Genomic DNA, 6819 nt, shown 5'->3' with positions numbered 1-6819 from the left:
TTTCTGTATATCTATCATGTTTCTCACAAAATTTTCAGGGGAATTTATCATGTGGATTGGCTGCTAGAAAATTCACAAATTCACTGTCTCCAGAGAGCCTACTGTGCGAATTGCAGAATTGCCAAAGCTTCTTGATTGAGCATTTCTAACTCTCTTTCTACTTGTTTGGTTTTTTTTTTTTTTTATTTTTTGCTATTGAGTTATTAGAAAAAAAATTAAAAAAAAATTATTTCTCTTGCTTTTGTGTGTTTTGAATTGTTTCTTGTTGATTTGTATTTTAGTTTAGCTTGTTCATTGTTCTTAATTTTTTTTTGAGTTTGATTAGTGCATGACCCGAAGAAAACATACCTCTTTTGTTGAATTAGATCCAGAAATTGAAAGAACTATTTCTAGATTGAGAAGATCACAACCTATTCTTGATTCTCATTTAGTTTGTAATTCAACAATGGAAGGTATCTTAGGACATGAGCATGTGCATAATGAGGGCAATGGGAATGAAAATGAGAATTTACATGATGATGGCCATGTTAATAATGAATTTGAAGGCTTGCATAACCCTAGAGAGGAGAGGAGCATTAGGCAATTAACTCAACCTAATTGGCATGATAATCCTTATGGCTTATATATTCCTCCTACTAATGTTCAATTTAAAATTAAATCCTCTTTGATTAATGCATTGCCTAAATTTCATGGGTTACCAGGAGAGGATTGCCATAGGTTTTTGCATACTCTCCTATTGGTTTGTGATACTATGAAGCCTATGCATGTAAATGTTGATGATGTTCAAGCTAAGGCTTTTATATTTTCTCTTGAAGGTTTAGCAAAGGAGTTGTATTTCAACTACCCTTCTTATGTGAAAGCAGCACATGGGCCGAGCTAAGAAGACTCTTCTTAGATAAATTCTTTCCAAATTCCAAGGTCACCAATTTGAGGAAGCAAATCTATGGGGTCCAACAAGGAGAGGATGAGAGTCTCTATGAGTATTGGACTAGATTCCAAGGCCTTTTGGCTAAATGCCCACACCATCAAATTTCTAGTGAAAATTTAGTCCAATATTTCTATGAGGGCTTGATTCCAAGAGACAAAGTTAACATTGATGCCGCTAGTGGTGGATGCTTGATTGACCTCACTTCCTTAAAGGCTTGGGAACTAATTGACAAGATGGCTTCAAGTGGTGCTCAATACTCTACAAGGGAAAAGAGAAATGTGAATATGGTAGGTTCCTCAATTCTTAATGATTCATATGTGGACTTGCTAGCTGCCAAGATTGGGAGAATGTTGGCTCCACAAATATCTCAAGTGAGCAATGTAAGTACTTCTCAAGCACTTGTCCCTTATTCTTGTACCTTTTTGTGACTCACCTATGCATGTAGAAAGCAATTGTCCTATTGAGTTTGAACAAGTAAATGCTATCTACAATGGAAAACAATCCTATGGTGGGAGGCAAGGGCAAGGAGCTTATTCTAATACTTACAACCCTTCATGAAGAGACCATCCTAATTTCTCCTATTCAAATCCAAATGTGGCTTTACAAGACAATCAACAAAGAGGATCCTATCAAAACACCTTGGCTGTGACCCTCCACCTCATTTGTCTCAAGGTAGCTCTTCTCAAAGCTACAATCCAAGTGGTAATTCTCTTGCACCTTCATCTAATTCTTATAGTGATAGGAGGCTTGTTCCAATTGAGAGTTCTTCTAATTCGAACTCTTCTAATGATGTGAATGTGTTACGTAAGCAGTTGATTGAAATGAACTCCTTGTATAAAAACATGTATGATGGCTTAGGGAATAAGGTAGAGAGTATGGGTAACAAGTGTGAGAACATGAACTCTAAAATTGATGCCTTTACTTCTCAAATGAATATGCTTGCTAACCAATTAAGTGCAGCCAATGCTCAAGCCTCTACATTACCATCCAACACCGTTGCTAATCCTAAAGCTAATCTTAATGCTATCACATTGAGGAGTGGCAAGGAGTTGGGAGAAAGAGTGCAAGAAGATAAAAGACAAGGGAAGGCCGAGAAGCCCTCTTTAAATTCTTCAATTGATGTTAATGTTTCTAGTTCTTCTTTTGCTCCTAATGATGCATCTTTTTGTAGAGATGATGAGGATGAAAACATTGAGGAGATCATATATGAGCAACCACCATCTAAGGTGAAAAGGGGACTATGTTGTTTAGCAAGGAAAAAGAGGGAGAGGCTAAGCAAAGTGAAACAAGAAAGGAGAGTTCAAGGAAGGAAGAAGGAAAGAAAGTCAAGAGATTATGAAGAAGCTTCCTTTTCCACAAGCACAAGTGGTCCCTAAGCAAGTAAAGGGACAATTTGATCAAGAGGTATATGATTTCTTCCATAAGATTCATGTTAATGTACCCTTGATGGATGTAGTTAAGAACTTTCCTAAGTATGCTAAATTTTTGAAAGATTGTTGTACAAATAAAAGAAAATTTAGGCCTAATGCAAGGGTACAATTACCCTCATCTATGAGTGCTATCATGAAGCCTCAACTCCCTATAAAATGTGAGGACCCTAGTTCCTTCACAATTCCATGCAAGATTGGCAACACACATTTTTCTCATGCATTGATAGACTTAGGTGCAGCCATTAATGTTATGCCTCTTTCAATTTATCATGCCTTGAGTCTTGATTGCATGCATAAGACACCTATGATATGCCAATTAGCGGATAGAAGTGTTAGAAGACCATATGGAGTAGTAGAAGACTTGTTGGTTTGTGTTAAAGGTCTATTATTTCCTGTGGATTTCTATGTGCTTGATATGTCAAAAGAAGGGAGTGGGGATGATATTTTGATTTTAGGAAGGCCATTTATGAGGACTGCCCGTACATTGATTGACATGGAAAAAGGTAGTTTGATTTTGAAATGTGGAGAGGATCATGTTATTTTTAATATATATGAAGCAATGAAACATCCTTTTGAGGATTATTCTTTGTTAGGTGTAAGTTCCATTGAGTTATTGCTTCATGATGCTTGTGAGTCTCACATGCTTGATTCTTTCTCACATGTTGATGATGATTTGTCTCTTGTTACTACTACATGCATTGATGGATGTAGTTGTCCTATTTGTTTAGAGATTGATGCATGCTTGAATGATGCAACTACTTCTTCTCATGATTTGTTTAAAATATCTCCTATGCTTGATCTTGAAATGCTTGAGAAGGGTATATCTTCTTGTGTTGTAGGTACTAAAGCCATTAAGGCCGAATCTATGAGTTTTTCTCTACTCGAGCTTGATGTTCTTAGGATTCCCAAGCTATTGGAGGAAAATTCTACACTTTCACATATCGAGGCCGTGGCTCAAGTCCAAGCACTTGAGGACAAGTTGCAAGAAAAGGGGGAGGCTATAAAGAAAGAAGAGGAGAAATAAAAAACAAGTGAGAAGCCTAAAAGACAAGAGAGTACCATGGAATATTCCACCAAATTAGACTTAAAGAAGCTCATTCCTCTTGTGTAGAGACACCTACCTTGGAGTTGAAGCCTTTACCATCCAATCTCAAGTATGCATATCTCATTGAGAATGAGAAGCTTCCGGTAATAATTTCTAACTCTTTATCTCTCAAGGAAGAAAATACATTGCTTGATGTGTTGAGAAAGAACATACATGCTATTGGTTGGACTTTGGCTGACATTCCTGGTATTGACCCTATTGTGTGCACACATAAAATTTTTCTTGAGGACAATGCTAAGCCCAGGCAACCACAAAGGAGACTTAACCCATTGATCTTAGATGTGGTGAAAGAAAGAGGTTGTCAAGCTACTTAGTGCTGGGATCATCTATCCTATAGCTGACAGTGAGTGGGTGTCTCCAACCCAAGTTGTACCTAAGAAAGGGGGATTACTGTGGTAAAAAATGAGAAAGGAGAGTTTGTTCCAACTAGAGTTTAAAATGCTTGGAAAGTATGTATAGACTCTAGAAAGCTCAATAATGTGACTAGGAAGGACCATTTTCCTTTGTCCTTTTATTGATCAAATGCTTGAGAGATTGGCTTCCAAGTCCCATTATTGCTTCCTAGATGGGTTTAGTGGGTATTTTCAGATTCCTATAGCTCCTAGTGACCAAGATAAGACTACCTTTACATGCCCCTTTGGTACATTTTCCTATAGGAGGATGCCTTTTGGTCTTTGCAATGCACTTGGTACTTTTCAAAGATGCATGATGTCCATATTTTGTGATTTTATTGAACATTGCATGGAAGTCTTTATGGATGATTTTACTGTGTATGGTGAGTCCTTTAATTCATGCTTGCATTCTTTAGATAAAGTGCTTGATAGGTGCATTGAAAAGAAGCTTGTGCTTAACTTTGAGAAATGCCATTTCATGGTAGATAAAGGCATTGTTTTAGGCCATTTGATTTCTTCCAATGGCATAGAGGTGGATAAGGCCAAAGTAGATGTGATTGCTTCTTTGCCATATCCTATTTGTTTGAAAGATTTGAGATCATTCTTAGGACATGCAGGCTTTTATAGGAGATTTATAAAAGGGTTTAGTGAAATTGCTTTGCCTATGTCTAAACTCTTACAAAAAGATGTTGATTTTGTTTTTGATGATGCTTGCAAAAGGAGTTTTGACACTTTGAAAAGCATGCTCATTTCCCCTCCCATTCTTAGAGCCCCAAATTGGTCTTTGCCTTTTGAGTTGTCATGTGATGCTTCTAATTTTACTGTGGGAGCTATGCTTGGTCAAAGAGAGGGCAAGTTATCATATGTGATTGCTTATGCATCTAGGACCTTAGATTCAGCTCAGGTTAATTACACCATGACTGAGAAAGAGTTGTTTTCTATTGTTTTTGCACTTGATAAGTTTAGATCATATCTTCTTAACTCTAAAGTTGTTGTGTACATTGACCATGCTGCTGTGAGGTACTTGTTTAAGAAGACAGATTCTAAGCCTCGCTTGATTCGATGGGTGATCTTGATGCAAGAATTTGATATAGAGATAAGGGATAGGAGTAGTTCTACCAATCAAGTAGCGGATCATTTGTCTAGACTACCTCATTTAAAAGCTACTATAGTAAACTCTAACCCTACTATTTCTTGTGATTCATTTCCTGATGAGGCATTGTGTGCCATTTTATCTAAGCCTCCATGGTATGCCTCTTTTGCTAACTATATTGAGTGTGGAGTCTTGCCTCCTTGTGCTTCACGTTTTGCCATTGAAAAATTGAAAAGAGAGTCTAGATTTTATATTTGGGAACCACCTTTGATGTGGAAGATTTATAGTGATAAAGTAATTAGGAGGTGTGTTGATGGTGTTGATGTGCCTTCTGTTCTTGAATTTTGTCACTCTCATGCATGTGGTGGTCATTTTAGCTCAAATAAGATAGCTAGGAAGGTTTTAGATTATGGATTGTATTGGCCTAGCTTGTTTAAAGACTCTTATAAATTTTGTAAAGCATGCTTGAAATGTCAAAAGGTTAGTAGTTGGGGTAAGAGACATGAAATGCCTCAACAACCCATTTTATTTTGTGAGATTTTTGATGTTTGGGGCATTGACTTCATGGGTCCCTTTCCACCATCGTTTAGTTTTGAGTACATATTACTTGGTGTTGATTATGTTTCAAAGTGGATTGAAGCCATTCCTACTAGAACTTGTGATGCTAAGATTGTTTTGAAGTTTCTCAAATCTAATATTTTTTGTAGGTATGGAGTTCCTAAGGCCTTGGTAAGTGACCAAGGATTCTACTTTTGCAACAAGATGATGAAGGCTCTCTTAGCTAAATATGGGGTGCATCACAAAATCTCTATACCGTATCATTCCCAAACTAATGGCCAAGCTGAAGTATCAAATAGAGAAGTCAAGAAGATCCTAACCAAGGTGGTGAACACAAATAGGAAGGATTGGTCTTTACACTTAGAGGATGCTTTGTGGGCTTATCAGACTGCTTATAAGACTCCCATTGGCATGTCTCCTTTTTGATTGGTATATGGAAAGGCTTGTCACCTCCCTGTGGAGATAGAGCATAGAGCCTATTGGGCCATCAAGAAACTCAACTTGGATTTCCATCTTTCGACTAAGGAGAGATTTCTTCAAATGCAAGAACTTGAGGAGCTTAGGTTGGATGCCTATGAGTCTTCTAGGATCTATAAGGAGAAAACAAGGATCCTTCATGACAAGCTAATCTTGAGGAAAAAGTTCCAAGAAGGAGATCAAGTCCTCTTGTTCCAAACAAGGTTTATTCATAAGTATGCCAAGTTGAAGTCTAAGTGGGAGGGACCATATCTAGTGACCCAAGTGTTTCCCTATGGGGTTTTGCAACTCTTGAATAAAGCCACAGGTTCCACCATGCAAATCAATGGTCACCTATGCAAGCTCTACAAAGAGGCCGAACCACTTCAAAAGAAGGAGGACTTCTCTCAACATGTTTTTGAACCACCATGATAAGGTTGTGTCTCTCCAACCTTGAGCTTTTACTTTCCTTTAATTGATATATTTAATGATAGGTATAGTTCAAGTGTGGGGGAGATGAACCTAGTAGGAAAATTAGAGTTTATTTGCTTTATTTGACTTCTTTGTTTTGTGTTTTAGTTTGAAAAAAAAAATTTCTGCAACACACTTTTGTTATGCATTCATTATTAATCTCACCTTATTTTATCACTAGTCTATACATACATTAAGGACAATGCATGATTTAAGTGTAGGGGAATAGAGAAATAAACATTTTGTTTTGTTTGTTTGGTTTTGCAAAAAAAAAAATTCAATTTCTTTTTTGCTTTGCTTTGTTTTGTTTGAGGTTACTTAATTACCTAGCTCTTAAATGGATATTTTGATTTTTGAGATGTGGTAATTTTTAGGATTGAATAGGT

At 36.9% G+C, this 6819-nt stretch overlaps 1 non-coding gene across 1 annotated transcript; it reads right to left on the bottom strand.

Annotated features, from left to right (window-relative positions):
• Nucleotides 1-924: 924 nt before the first annotated feature.
• Nucleotides 925-1031, bottom strand: LOC129296870 (small nucleolar RNA R71). The gene has a single exon (XR_008590032.1). It is a non-coding gene; the product is annotated as a small nucleolar RNA R71 (small nucleolar RNA).
• Nucleotides 1032-6819: the final 5788 nt, after the last annotated feature.

Source organism: Prosopis cineraria, unplaced genomic scaffold (genome assembly GCF_029017545.1).
Source record: "Prosopis cineraria cultivar Desert tree isolate PC_DT_omini unplaced genomic scaffold, ASM2901754v1 PC1, whole genome shotgun sequence".
In the NCBI taxonomy this organism is placed as follows: Eukaryota; Viridiplantae; Streptophyta; class Magnoliopsida; order Fabales; family Fabaceae; genus Prosopis; species Prosopis cineraria.
The sequence above is the reverse complement of the archived record's forward strand: the minus strand, read 5'-3'. Positions and strand labels throughout refer to the sequence as shown.